The sequence below is a fragment of the Dipodomys merriami genome, unplaced genomic scaffold (assembly GCF_024711535.1).
Source record: "Dipodomys merriami isolate MVZ:Mamm:240054 unplaced genomic scaffold, mDipMer1.0.p SCAF_1371, whole genome shotgun sequence".
In the NCBI taxonomy this organism is placed as follows: domain Eukaryota; kingdom Metazoa; phylum Chordata; class Mammalia; order Rodentia; family Heteromyidae; genus Dipodomys; species Dipodomys merriami.
Window position 1 is genome coordinate 11,743 of NW_027202684.1, and position 13,083 is coordinate 24,825.

Genomic DNA, 13,083 nt, shown 5'->3' on the forward strand with positions numbered 1-13,083 from the left:
GCTCCAGTGTGGAGGGCGAGCCTTGAGCAAAAGCAGTGCACAGACTGTGCCCAGATCCTGAGTTCACGGTCCGGGTCTGGCAACAAACAGACATACAGAACAATCTGTGCAGCCATCCAGCTAAAGCAGGTCACCATCTCATCTCCAAATGAATTTGACATTGTTCCCTGAGAAAAGGGCTGGGGGAGCTCCTATCTTCTTGACTCCGCCCATGCTGCTTGCATCACAGAATTCTGGCCACACCCCCATTCTTTCATGGTTATTTCTGACCAATGAGATACAAGAACGGTGACCACGCCCACATTCCATGCTGCCTAGTAGCACCCCGGATTCCCTCTGTTAGTTTACAACACTACCAGCAGTTGAGGAAGGTAGAGGTGGCTGAGTGGTGAGGAAGAGACTCAAGCAACTTTGGAGTATAGTAGGAAATTGAGAAGCCTGCCCGCACCTTGCTCCCTCCTCACCTTTCCAAGTTGTAGGATTTCAAACCTCAGGCAATGGTGCACAGCCAGCCCGCATAAAGCCATGACCTGGTCCCTGGCCCTGGTTCTCTGCTCGTGGCCCATGTGTTTGCAATGCCGCTGCCATTGCTGCTTGCCCCACCTGGAGCAACCTCCAGCAGCTTTTCCCAGCAGCACAGGTGAGTGGCTGCCCCCAAATCACCACTACCTGGGATCAGACACCCCTCTGGGGGCACCATGACCACTTTCTTGGATCTGAGGAGCAACCTTTCTGTCTTGGGCATTTCTGAAACAGAAACTCATTATATGTTCTAGTTGGACTGGATTGAGGTCCTCCTATCTGGGACAGGTATGCTCCACCAGGATTGGTCCTCTGTAGTTGGGATGGTAAACACGTAGCGTCATGCTCAGTCATCGATTTAGATGGATTATCCCAAACTTTTAATCCACAGCAGCCGATTCTTGACCACAAGTGGAGCTCTGAGTAGGGCCACAACCATCAGACCTCATTCTCCTCACAGGACAGTTTTGAGGAAACAAGGGATTTATAGAGAGGGAATCTCTGGAGCATGACTTGGCATGGAGGGAGTGGCATTCAGAGAAGGTTCTCTGCAATTCTGTGAGCAAATGACAGGAAGATACCCACAAAGGGCTCAGGTTGGGCCAGTTATTAATCATGCAACAGCTGGGGATTTTGAAACAAACCATGGCTCTCTTTCATCATTACCCTATCCCCATGAGGAAGGGGATCCTTCACTGTGTTGAATTTTGCATCTGGGGAAACCGAGGCACAGAGAAGTCAGGTGACCTCCTTATGACTTCAACTTCACAGGAAGCTCAGCCTGACTTCACTACCATGCTCCCTAGGACAATGGGTGCTATTCAATCCACTTCTTGTGGTAGGAAGTACACTTCTTGTCAGTTGTGGGGTTTGAACCATAGGCATGGGCACTGTTCCTGAGCTCCTCAGCAAAATGCTAGTGCTCTACCACTTGAGCCCACAGCACCACTTCTGGTTTTCTGATGGTTCTTTGGAAATAAAAGGCTCAAAGACGTTAATGCGGGGGCTGGCTATGAACCATGATCCTCATATTTCAGCCTCCAGTGTAGTTAGGATTAGAGTTCTGAGCCACTGGCACTCAACTTCATTTTAATTCTGACTTCTCTCTCTCTTTTACAAAAACTGGTTGAATTGGTGCTGGAGAAGGGGGTCCAGCATCCCCATGTGGCTGGAATCCAAGGTGACCCTCTCATTCTGGAGGTGGGCTGTGGGTCAGGAGCTGTCTCGCTCAGCCTGTTGAAACAGCTCCCTGAGGTAAGCCCCACTGTTCCCTGGCTAGACCATGAAATTCATTGTCCATCCAGCCTTACTGGACTTATTGAATTGTATTGCTTTCTACATCATTTTCTAGCACCTGGCCAAACTTATGATACATAGTTATGGAGTGAAAATATAATGCCTTCTTAAGAAAGTCATTGAGGGCTCTGAGAATGTGCCTTCATGGTATGGTGATTGTCTAGCATGCATGAAAACCTGGGTTCAATTCCTCAGTAACACAGAAAAAAAGAAAAAGACTTGAAGGAATGCTATGCCTCAAGTGGTAGAGTGCTAGCCTTGAGAAAAAAAAGCTCAGGAATAATTCCCTACCCCTGATTTTAAGCCCCAGGACTGGCAAAATTTAGTAAATGGAAAATAAAGGACCCATACTTGAAATACATTATTGCTATTTCCATACTGATACCTGATAATAGCCCCTAATTCATGTATTTTACTTAAGTTAGGATACTGTGTTGAAAAAAGTTTTGTTCTTTAAGTCACAGCAATTAATGCTAGGAATGTGCTTAGATGTCAGCTGAAGATTAATTCTGGAAATTCAAGGATTCAAGGATTTTGTGTAATCACTGCTAATCACAAAGTGAAAAGTAGTCTAAGTGTGATTTTGAAATCTTTTGGATCAGTTTTGGCATCAAAAAGGCAGAGGCTAATTACTAGTTGTGACAGAAAATAAGGAATAACTCCAGATGGAAGGAAAAAATGATAGTAAATAACGTATACCAGAAACTGGTCTAGAGAACCATTTTTGGTTATTGAAGAACTCGTTGTCAACTAGGCTTTTGCTCATTGCCTTTATCATTCTAAATCTCTTAGGCTAGTTCTTAATCTCTGCGTGATAAATGTTTCGCTCTTTTTTTTTTACTTGTGTGCATTTTTTCCTCTTTTTTCTTTTTTAAATTTTTTATTCTTTTAATTTTAATTTTAATTTTTTGTGAACATACTGTACAGAGGGGTTACAATTACAGGGACAAGATAATGAGTACATTTATCAATCATTGCAGCCTCCTCCTTTGTTTACCCTTCACATCCCTTCCCAGCCTCTCCCCATCCCCCAACACCAACACCCCCACCCCCACCAAAGTTGTAAAATTCGTTTTTGACATGACAACTTGTACTTCTCATAGTTGCATCAGGTCCACCTGTACCCGTAAACGACTTGTTTTTCCACATCTCCTCCACAAATTATACCGACATCAAATATAGTGAAAGCAGGGATTGTAATGTGGGGGAGGGTCATACAAAGCAACAAAAATATAATCTCATAAATGAGTTAGAAACAAAGGCATGAAAGAAAAAAACATTTAAATACATATCAAGGGTTCATTTTCCTAAGATCACATTATCTGACCTTTACTGCTTTACTCATACATATACTAAATATTGCAAATAAGGGAAACCATGGGACCTTTGTTTCCTTGGGCTTGGCTTACTTCACTTAATATAATTTTTTCCAAACCTTTCCATTACCTAACAAATGGGGAAATGTCATTCTTTCTGATGGAGGCATAGAATTCCATTGTGTATATATACCACATTTTCTTGATCCATTCATTTACTGAGGGGCATCTGGGGTGGTTCCATATCTTAGCTATGGTAACTAATGCTGCAAAAAACATAGTTGTACTGGTAGCTTTAGTGTGGTCTTGTTTGTGAACATTTGGGTAAATGCCCAAAAGTGGGATTGCTGGGTCATAGGGGAGCTCTATGTGAAGTCTTCAGGAATCTCCAGACTGCTTTCCAAAGTGGTTGAACAAGTTTACACTCCCACCAAAAATGAAGTAAGGTTCCCTTCTGTCGACATTCCTTCCAACATCTGTTGTTGTTAGAGTTCTTGATTATAGCCATTCTAAATGGTGTGAGGTAGTATCTCAATATTGTTTTGGTTTGCATTTCTTTTATGGCTAGGGAGTTTGAGCATTTCCTCATGTGTGTATTGGCCATCCTTCTTTCTTCTTCAGAGAAGTTTCTCTTTAAGTCTTTAGGCCATTTATTTATTGGGCAGCTGTTTCTTTGAGGACATGTTGTTGGGGGATATAATTTTTTTAGTTCCAAGTATATTTGAGATATGAGACCCTTATCCGTTGTATGGCTAGTGAAGATCTTCTCCCAATCCGTGGGCTTTCTATTGATCTTGCTAGCTAGGTCCTTTGCCATGCTGAAGCTCTGCAACTTCATGCAATCCCATTTGTCCAACCTTTCTTTGATTTGTTGTATTTCAGGGTCTCTATTAAGAAAATTTTGGCCTGTGCCAGGAGACCTAGGGTTTCTCCTATTCCATCCTGTAATGTTTTCAGAGTGTCTGCTTTGACTCCGAGGTGTTTGATCCATTTGGAGCTTATTCTTGTGGAGGGTGTTATATAAGGACCTAATTTTAGTTTTCTACAAGTTTTTAACCAATTTTGCCAGCACCATTTACTAAAGAGGCTGTCTTTCTTCCATTCTATTATTTTAGCTCCCTTATCAAGGATTAATTGGGTATAGGTCTATAGGTTCATTTTTGGATTTTCAATTCTATTCCATTGGTCTGAAGTCCGTTCTTTTGCCAGTACCAAGCTGTTTTGATTACTATGGCTTTATAGTAGAGTTTGAAATTTGGTATTGATATTCCACCAGAAGTGTTCTTTCCATTGAGGAGCGTTTTTGCTATTTGGGGATTTTATTCTTCCATATGAATTTTTCTAAGAATGAGGTTGGAATTTTGATAGGTATCACATTGAATTTGTACATAGCCTTGGGAAGTATTGCCATTTTCACAATATTAGTCTTTCCAATCCAGGAGCATGGGAGATTTTGCCATTTTCTAAGTTCTGTTTTGATTTCATTTTTCAAGATTTTAAAGTTTTTATCATACCGGTCCTTCACTTCTTTGGTGAAGTTAATTCCTAGGTATTTTATTTTTTGAGGTGCTATTACAAATGGAGTTACTTTCCTAATTTCATCCACACTTTTCTCATTGTTGGCATACAGAAAAGCCATTGATTTTTTGGGGTTAATTTTATACCCTACTACTTTGCCAAAGTTTTGATTCAGCTTGAGTAATGTGGGAATGGAGTCCATGGGATTCTTTAAATACAAGATCATGTCATCTGCAAAGAGGGAGAGTTTTATTTCTTCTTTCCCTATTTGGATCCCCTTTATGTTTTTGATCTTGTCTGATTGCTGTAGCTAGGCATTCTAATACTAGATTGAAGAGAAGTGGAGAGAGTGGACATCCTTGACTTGTTCCTGAGTTAAGAGGAAATAGCTTTAGTTTTTGATCATTAAGTATAATGCTGGCTGTAGGTTTGTCATACACAGCCAATATTGTATTGAGGAATGTTCCACGGATTCCTAATTTTTCCAAAACCTTCATCATAAAGGGGTGTTGGATCTTGTCGAATGCTTTTTCTGCATCTATTGAGAAAACCATGTAGTACTTATCCTTGCTCCTGTTGATGTAATGAATAATATTAATTGATTTGCGTATGTTGAAACAGCTTGCATCCCTGAAATGAATCCTGTTTGATCGTGGTGTATGATTTTTTGGATGAATTGTTGAAGTCTATTGGCCAACATTTTGTTGAGAAGTTTTGCATCAATGTTCATCAAAGAAATGGGTCTATAGTTCTCTTTCTTTGATGAGTCCCTGCCTGGTTTTGGTCTGAGGGATATGATGGCTTCATAGAATGTGTTCGGTAGTGAACTTTCTCTTTCAATTTCATTTTAGAGTTGGAGGAGTATTGGTGTGAGCTCTGCTTTGCAGGCCTTGTAGAATTCTGCTGTAAATCCATCTGGTCCTGGAATTTTCTTAGCTGGGAGGTCTCTTATTGTTTCTATTTCAATGCCTCATATGGGCCTGTTAAGCTGATTTAACTCATCTTGGTTTAGTTTTGGCATGTCAATATTTGCTAGGAAACGGTCCATTTCTGTCCAGTTCTCAAACTTATTAGCATAAAGTTTTGTCAATTATTCCATTATAAACGTTCTGAATCTGGGTTTTTTCCGTGGTGATGTTTCCATTCTCATCTCTGAGTTTATTTATTTGGGTGTGTTCTCTTCTTTTTCTGATAAGATTTGCTAAGAGTGTGTCAATATTGTTGATTTTTTTCAAAGAACCTACTCTTTTTTTGTTGATACTTTCTATAGTTTTTTTCGATTCTAATTCATTTAATTCTAATTTAATTTTAATTATTTCTTTCCATCTACTGGATTGGGGTTTATCTTGCTGCTCTTTTTCAGGGAGGTTCAGATGTCTCATTAAAGTGTTGGTTTCAGATCTCTCCAATTCGTTGACTTGGTAACTCAGACCTATACCTTGCTCTGAGTACTGCCTTTGCTATGTCGCAGAGGAGCTGGTAATTTGTGTGTACATTTTTGTTGAATATCATGAATACTTGAACTTCAAGTCTAATCACTTCTATGACCCACTGGGGGTCCAACAGTGTTGTTCAGCCTCCATATGTTACCGGAATTTCTTTGGTGGCTTTTAGTGTTGAGTTCTAATTGTATTCCCTTGTGGTGTGAGTGAATGCAATGTATAACTTCAATGTTTCTGAATTTGGACAAGTTTGCTTTGTGGCCAAAAATGTAGTCTATTTTAGAAAATGTTCCATGTGCTGCTGAGAAAAACGTGTATTCTGAATCTGCTGGGTGAAATATTAGGTAGATGTCTTTTAAATCTAGTTGACCTATGCAGCTGTTTAGATCTGCGGTTTCTCTGTTGAGTTTTTGCCGAGTTGATCTATCTAGCGGGGAGAGTGGTTTGCTAAAATCCCCAACAATTAATGTCTTTGGATCTATGTGGGATATGAGGGAAAGTATTGTTGCTTGTATAAATTTGAGTGCTACATTTTTTTGGCGAATAGATATTAAGAATTGCAATAACCTCCTGAAAGAGAAATCCCTTAATTACTATGTATCGACCTTCTTTAACTCTTCTCCCTAATTTTAAGTTGAAATCTATTTTATCTGATATTAGGATTGCAACACCCGCCTGTTTATGGGGGCCATTTGCTTGGTAGATTTTGCTCCAGCCTTTAACTTTGAAAATGTGTTTGTTTATATGGGCAAGGTGTGACTCCTGAAGGCAGCAGTTAGAAGGATCTTGTTTTTTAATCCAACTAGACAGTCTATGTCGCTTAATTGTAAAGTTAAATCCGTTAATGTTAAGAGATAGGACTAAGAGGTATTTGGGAGTTGCTGCCATGTTATCTACCTTCTTGGGGGTTGCGAAAACTGTGTTCTTCCTATGGTTCTTGGATTCTCAGTTTGGGTGAAGTTTCTTGGCCTTTATTGTGGTCTTGTTGGTTTTCTATGTGTAAGATATCTTGAAGAATCTTTTGGGGGCTGGGAAGGTGGCTCAGTGGTAGAGCGCTTGCCTTGCATGCTCGAGGCCCTGGGTTCGATTCCTCAGCAACACATAAGCAAAAAGAAAAAAAGCCAGAAGTGGCACTGTGGCTCAAGTGGTAGAGCGCTAGCCTTGAGCTGAAGAGCTGAGGGACAGCGCCCAGGCCCAGAGTTCAGGCCCCACGACCGGACCCCCAAAAAAAAAAAAAAAAAGAATCTTTTGTAGGCCTGGTTTGGTGGAGATGTATTGTTTCAATTTTTCTTTGCTATGGAAGGTTTTTATTTGGTCTTCAGTTATGAAGGAGAGTTTAGCTGGGTACAGTATTCTTGGTTGATAGATGTTTGTTTTTAGGGCTTGTCATACATCATTCCAGGCTCTTCTTGCTTTGATTGTCTCTGCTGAGAAATCTGAGGTGATTCTAATTGGTTTCCCTTTATAGGTGATTAATCTTTTCGCCTTGACAGCTTTAAAGATCTTTTCCTTGGTCTGAGTTGATCCTGTGTGTATAATAATGTGACACTGGGATGTCCTATTCTGATCTGGTCTATTAGGAGTTCTAAAAGCTTCTTGTATCTAAATAGGCCTATCTTTTTTCATGATTGGGAAGTTCTCTGCTATGATCCTGTTAAACAAATTTCCTAGACCATTTACTTCTGTTTCTAGGTGCTCCTCTATACCCATTATCCTTATATTAGCCCTTCTGATGGTGTCTTCTAAGTATTGGATAGATCTATAATATTTCTTGGATTTGTCTTGCATGGTTGTATGTTCTTTCTCTATAATATCTAGGCTATCTTCAATCCCCGAGATTCGATCTTCTGCATGGTCTAAACTACTGTCAAGACTTTCTACTTTGTTTTTTATTTCTTTTGCTTCTAATTATTCAGCTTTGATGGCTTCAATTTCTTTATTGAAGCTTTCTTTTAGATCTTGTAAGGAGTTCTTTACTTCCTTAATTTGGTGTTCAGTGTTTATTGTCAAATCACTTAGTTAATTGGTTATGGTTTCCTTGGATTCCCATTCCTTCTGTGGGGTTCCATTCAGCATTCCCTTTGTGGTCTCCCTGACTTCCTTCAGCTCTTTGTTAATGGATCCCATGAATGCCTTTAGTGAACTTTCTGTATTCTCTTCCTGCTTTCTCAATTCCTGTATTACTCCTTGCTTATCTTCCTCCTGTTCACGCCATTCCTACCTTTCTCTTTGATTATTCTCAAGAAACTGCTCACGCAAATCCTGTATCAGTTTTTGAGTAGCTTCCTCACACTCATGATATTCCTGTATAGACATTTGGATTGCCTCCTCTCACTCCCTCTCTCACTCATACAGAGTCCTTTGTAGGTTTTCAATCTTTTCCTGCATTGACCTATTGTTTGCCTCCTCTCTCTCCCTATCACGCTCATACAGAGTTCTTTGTATGTTTTCAATCTTTTCATTTATCATGTTTGCCAGCAGTGTTTGTAGAGCTATTTGGGAACTCTCCTCTGAATTATACATTATCTGTTCTGTCCTCTGATTATCATGAGTGGGAGTGGAGATACCCGGACCTGCCATTTTTCTTGTGGTTTTCCGGCTTACTCTGCCCATTTGGGATGAAAGTAACAGCAGTTTTGTGCAAGAACACTAACTTTAGGCAAGCATCAACCAAAGTCTGAATTTGCATAGTCAATAGTCTGTAGATACAATCTAGTTCAACAGATATCTCTATTCAACATCAAACAACTATATATTAATGGGCTATGAACCGCTAAGAAGAATTTGGTAAACCAGAAATTATTAGTGTTAGGGAAATTATTAGTGTTAGGAATGGAGTGATGTGGGAAGGTACAGGGAGAGTTAACTAAGTCCTAGTCTCAAAGCGGGAAATAGGTTAGATAGGATGGAAGTAGGGAGAAAACAAGAAGAAAGAGAAAGGGAAAAAAGAGACCAGAAAAAGTAGAAAATTAAAAATTAGTAATATGCAGATTTGAGAACAAACTATTCAAAGAACGGGAATATATTGAAAGAAGGGGAGGGATATAAAGGAGATGTGAAAATTTTAAAAATAAAAATACTTAAAGTGTTATATAGGTATAAAGAGGTAGTACTGCTATTAAGGAATTTAATTCTCAGAAGTTTTGAATTGAGTAATAAATTTGTGGATTAAGTGTGTACACAATGGGGGATAGAGGCTAATAGTCACCTATGGGTTTATCTGAGGATGTGCAGAACAACAATTAAGTCCCATAAAGAGGAACAAAAGAGAGGAAAAGGTGAGAAGCATAAGAAAGAAAGGAAAAAAAAGATCAGAAATTCAGTCGAGCTAAGCAAAACACAAAAAGAAAAAAAATTTTTAAAAGAAGAAAAAAAAAGAAAGAAAAACGCACACATGCATGTATCCCTAAAATAAAGATTATAGGTGGAAAAAAAGTTACTAGAAAACATTTTTTTTCAAAAAAGGTAAAAATTGATTTTAAAAAGTTTTAGAAAATAAAAAAAAATTTAAAGTTGTAATAAAAAATAAGAAGAGGGACAAAAATAGTTCTTTGATTTTTTAGGGAGGGTTGGGAAAAATCCTGTACCTCCCTTGTGTCTGTAATCAGCCTCTGGTTGTAGTCTCCGGTCTGCTTGTGGTCCTGTGGCTTGGTTGGTTTCTTAAGTCAGTTTGATGGACAGGCAGAAAAAATTTTCTGCTTTACCCTGGATTTTTCGATCCTCCTCCCAAGTTAGTTCAATGAGATGGGGGTGTGCTTTGAGTATTACAAAAGAGGGAGATGGCTTTTTCCTCAAGTTTGGAAATGCTGTGATGAGGCTATGTTCTGGGTAGAGTTGAGGCCTCTCAGCAAACAGTAGCTTTTCCCTGGGGCTAGTTTGTGAGAAACTCACAGAGGCCAGCCTGGAGCCACTCGCAGGGTTTCTGTTTACTGATGTCGAGGCTACTAAAGGGAGGGGCAGTCTGTGGCTCTGATTACCCAATGAAGAAAGCCACTCCCAGGGCTGGTGCCCGAACTGGGTGACTTTTCCCTGGGTGGAGCTGAGTCTGGCAGGTCATGCCGTTAAGTTCTTGTGACCTGCTAAATGACCCTATTTTTATTCCAAGGCCTGAGTTGGAGCTAGCAGCTCTGCGGAGCTTTGTCAGTATCCAAGATGGAGATCTCTGGTACTGGGGGGGGGGGGGAAGGGGTGGCCTTCCCTCCTCTGCTACCTGAGAAGGAGTGAGGAAGTCAGGCTTCTACTCACGCTGAGTCTTGGTTCCTGGGTCGTCTCCAGTCTGCGAAATGCAGGATGAAGATGTCTGCTCCTTGTTGGTTCTTCCTGGTGTTGAGTAGTTTCTGCTTGCTTGCCGCATCTGGCTCTTTTAGTCCCCAGACTCTCTCTGTTTCAGGTATGGCGGTACCGCCCCCGCCGCCACCACTGCTGCCACAGCAGCAGCAGCAGTTTCTGGCAAGAGCTCAGATCTGTCTCCTTGCCTGGATTTTCCCTCTCTGGCCTAACTCTCTGTCCTGTGATGGCACACTTGGTGTGATTCTCTGGCTTAGGACTCTTCACTGGAACTCTAAAACTGCTTTCTATGGGAGAGCTTGTTTTGCCTCCAGCTTCTCCTCTGCCATCTTCCCGGAACTCCCAAAATGTACCTCCTTCTATGCTGTTGTTTCATACCTTATCTCCTTTGTTTTCTAAAAATCTCAGTCTTTCTATATTTCCCTATGAACATTTCCTGATAGTAAATACACCTATAAAGATGTCACAGGATGCTAATATAAGGGTCCCATAGCTCTTGAGTCATTAATGTAACAAAATGGAAAAGGAGACATATTTACTGCTACCTCAATTTTTCTGAAATGCTGCAATGTCATCATTTGGTTAAAATTCAATTCTTTGTTTACACAGTGTCATTCAGTCCACCTAAATGCAAATATGAAATTGGTGCTGGTGGTTTACAACTGTAATCCTAGCTACTCAGGAGGTTGAGACCAGGGGATTGTGGTTCAAAGCTAGCCTTGTCAGGAAAGTCCATGAGACACTAATCTTCAATTAACCACCAGAAACCCGGAAGTGGTGCTGTAGCTAAAGTGGTAATGTGCACAACTTGAACTGAAACGTGGAGGGACAGTGCCCAGGATCAGAATTCAAACCCCACAAACAACAAAAAAGGTGAAATATGACTTTAAGTTTCCCCAGAAGGAACGACAAGATCAATAATCTTCCCAAGCAAAAAAATTAATTCCAAAAAAATTAATTCCAAAATTATTCAGTGCACCTACTTTTGGTGAGTTATGTTATGGAATCTGTGCTGGACATATTCTCTAAAAACAAATTGTTTAGGGATACAGGTGGACCCATTGCAACAATGAGATGTCCATGTCGTTATGTCAAAAAACGAACTTTACAACTTTGGAGAGGGGGAGTATGGGAAGGAATGGGAAGCAGAAACAACGAAGAGGCAACAATGCTTGATAAGAAATGTACACGTTATCTTGCCCGTGTAATTGTAACTCCTCTGTAAGGTATTCCTACAATAAAAAAAGAAAAAATGTAAAATATTAGCTTCACAATAAACATCTAATATTTCTTCTTTGAAGAGTGACGTCTATACAGTCGATGTCACTTGGCTTTCTTACTATCTTAGTTCGAATCCAACCCTGGCAGGAGAGTCTGTCAAACTCTTATCTCTAATTACACAGCAGAAAAGCCACAAGTGGACTTTTGGTTCAAGCAGTATAGTACTAGCTTTGGGGGCAGATTATCAGGAAATAAAACTGTTCAGGGACAGGATCCAGCCTATGAGTTCAAGCCCCATAACCAACACAAACTAAAAAAAAAAAAAAAAGCAAACAAAAAAACCCCAGATATTTCATTGGGACCCTGCTTAAAGGAGTACTGGTCTGAGAAGAGGTGCCTTTTTGCTGATCATACTCACTGGATGCTTTTTTGGAATCCCTATTGCTCTGGAGAATTCAGGACCAAACTAAAGGAATTGATAACTGACTCCTGAAACAAGAGAATCATCTCAGGGGAGGAAATACCAGCGGTAAGACACTTTAAAACCTCCGTGTCATTGTTTCTTGGTAGTAGAACTGTTTTGGGGGGTCCAGTCGTGGGCTTGAACTCTGGGCCTGAGCGCTGTCCCTCAGCTCTTCAACTCAAGGCTAGTGCTCTACAACTTGAGCCACAGCACCACTTCTGGCTTAATTTTTGCTTATATAATGCTGACGAACCGAACCTGGGCCTCATGCATGAAAGGCAAGCGCTCTACCACTGAGGCAATTTCCCAGTCCCTGCAGTAGAACATGTTTAAAACAATGTTATTTCTTTTTGTTCTATGCTGGCCGTCAAATGGCACATTATTTCTTTTTGTAATACTCTCAATTAGAAGTTTACAGAAAAGCTATATATGAGTAAAAACACACACGAAAAAGTCGGGGACAGAGTTTCTTTCAAGCCTTCTGATTTTCTTGTACAGTAAAAAGGAAAGCACAAGTTAACTTGAACTTTGTCAATCCTCTATGTTCCATTCCTCTCCTGGGATCAGTTTCCACATCCAGTAGCAGTTACTTCCAGTAACAATCTACGGTGCTGCCTGAGATATAATGAATGCTTTCTTGCTTCATGGAAATAACACAAAGACCCCCTGATCTGAGGTTACACGTGTTTCAGAGACAACTTAGTAAAGAGAAAATATGAAATTTATATTGCTCTTAAATACATTTTCCATGAGAATATTGAGTTCAAACTTTGTAAGTTCTCTATAAAGTAAGGTGAATTTTAAATGGGAAGAAGGTTCTCAGATCATTTTTTTGTGAGTGTATGTGCTGCGCATTATTTCCCAACTGTTCATGAGTTAACAGTAAGGAAACAATAGCAATAATAGGAGAAAGAGAAGTTTTGTGTTTAAGTATAAGGGTTCAATACACTATAGAAGATTCTACAAATAAGGCGACGTTGAAACAATAAAGCTATGTCCAGTATGTAGATTTGAGAGT

The 13,083-nt window shown here is 40.1% G+C and overlaps 1 long non-coding RNA gene across 1 annotated transcript in view; it reads left to right on the forward strand.

The window, feature by feature from the left end:
• The first annotated feature begins 552 nt into the window (after positions 1-552).
• Positions 553-13,083, forward strand: part of LOC138825525 (uncharacterized) — a 51,493-nt gene continuing 38,962 nt past the window's right edge. The window contains exon 1 of the long non-coding RNA XR_011371420.1: positions 553-640. This is a non-coding gene — a long non-coding RNA (uncharacterized lncRNA). The remainder of the gene's footprint in view (positions 641-13,083) is intronic.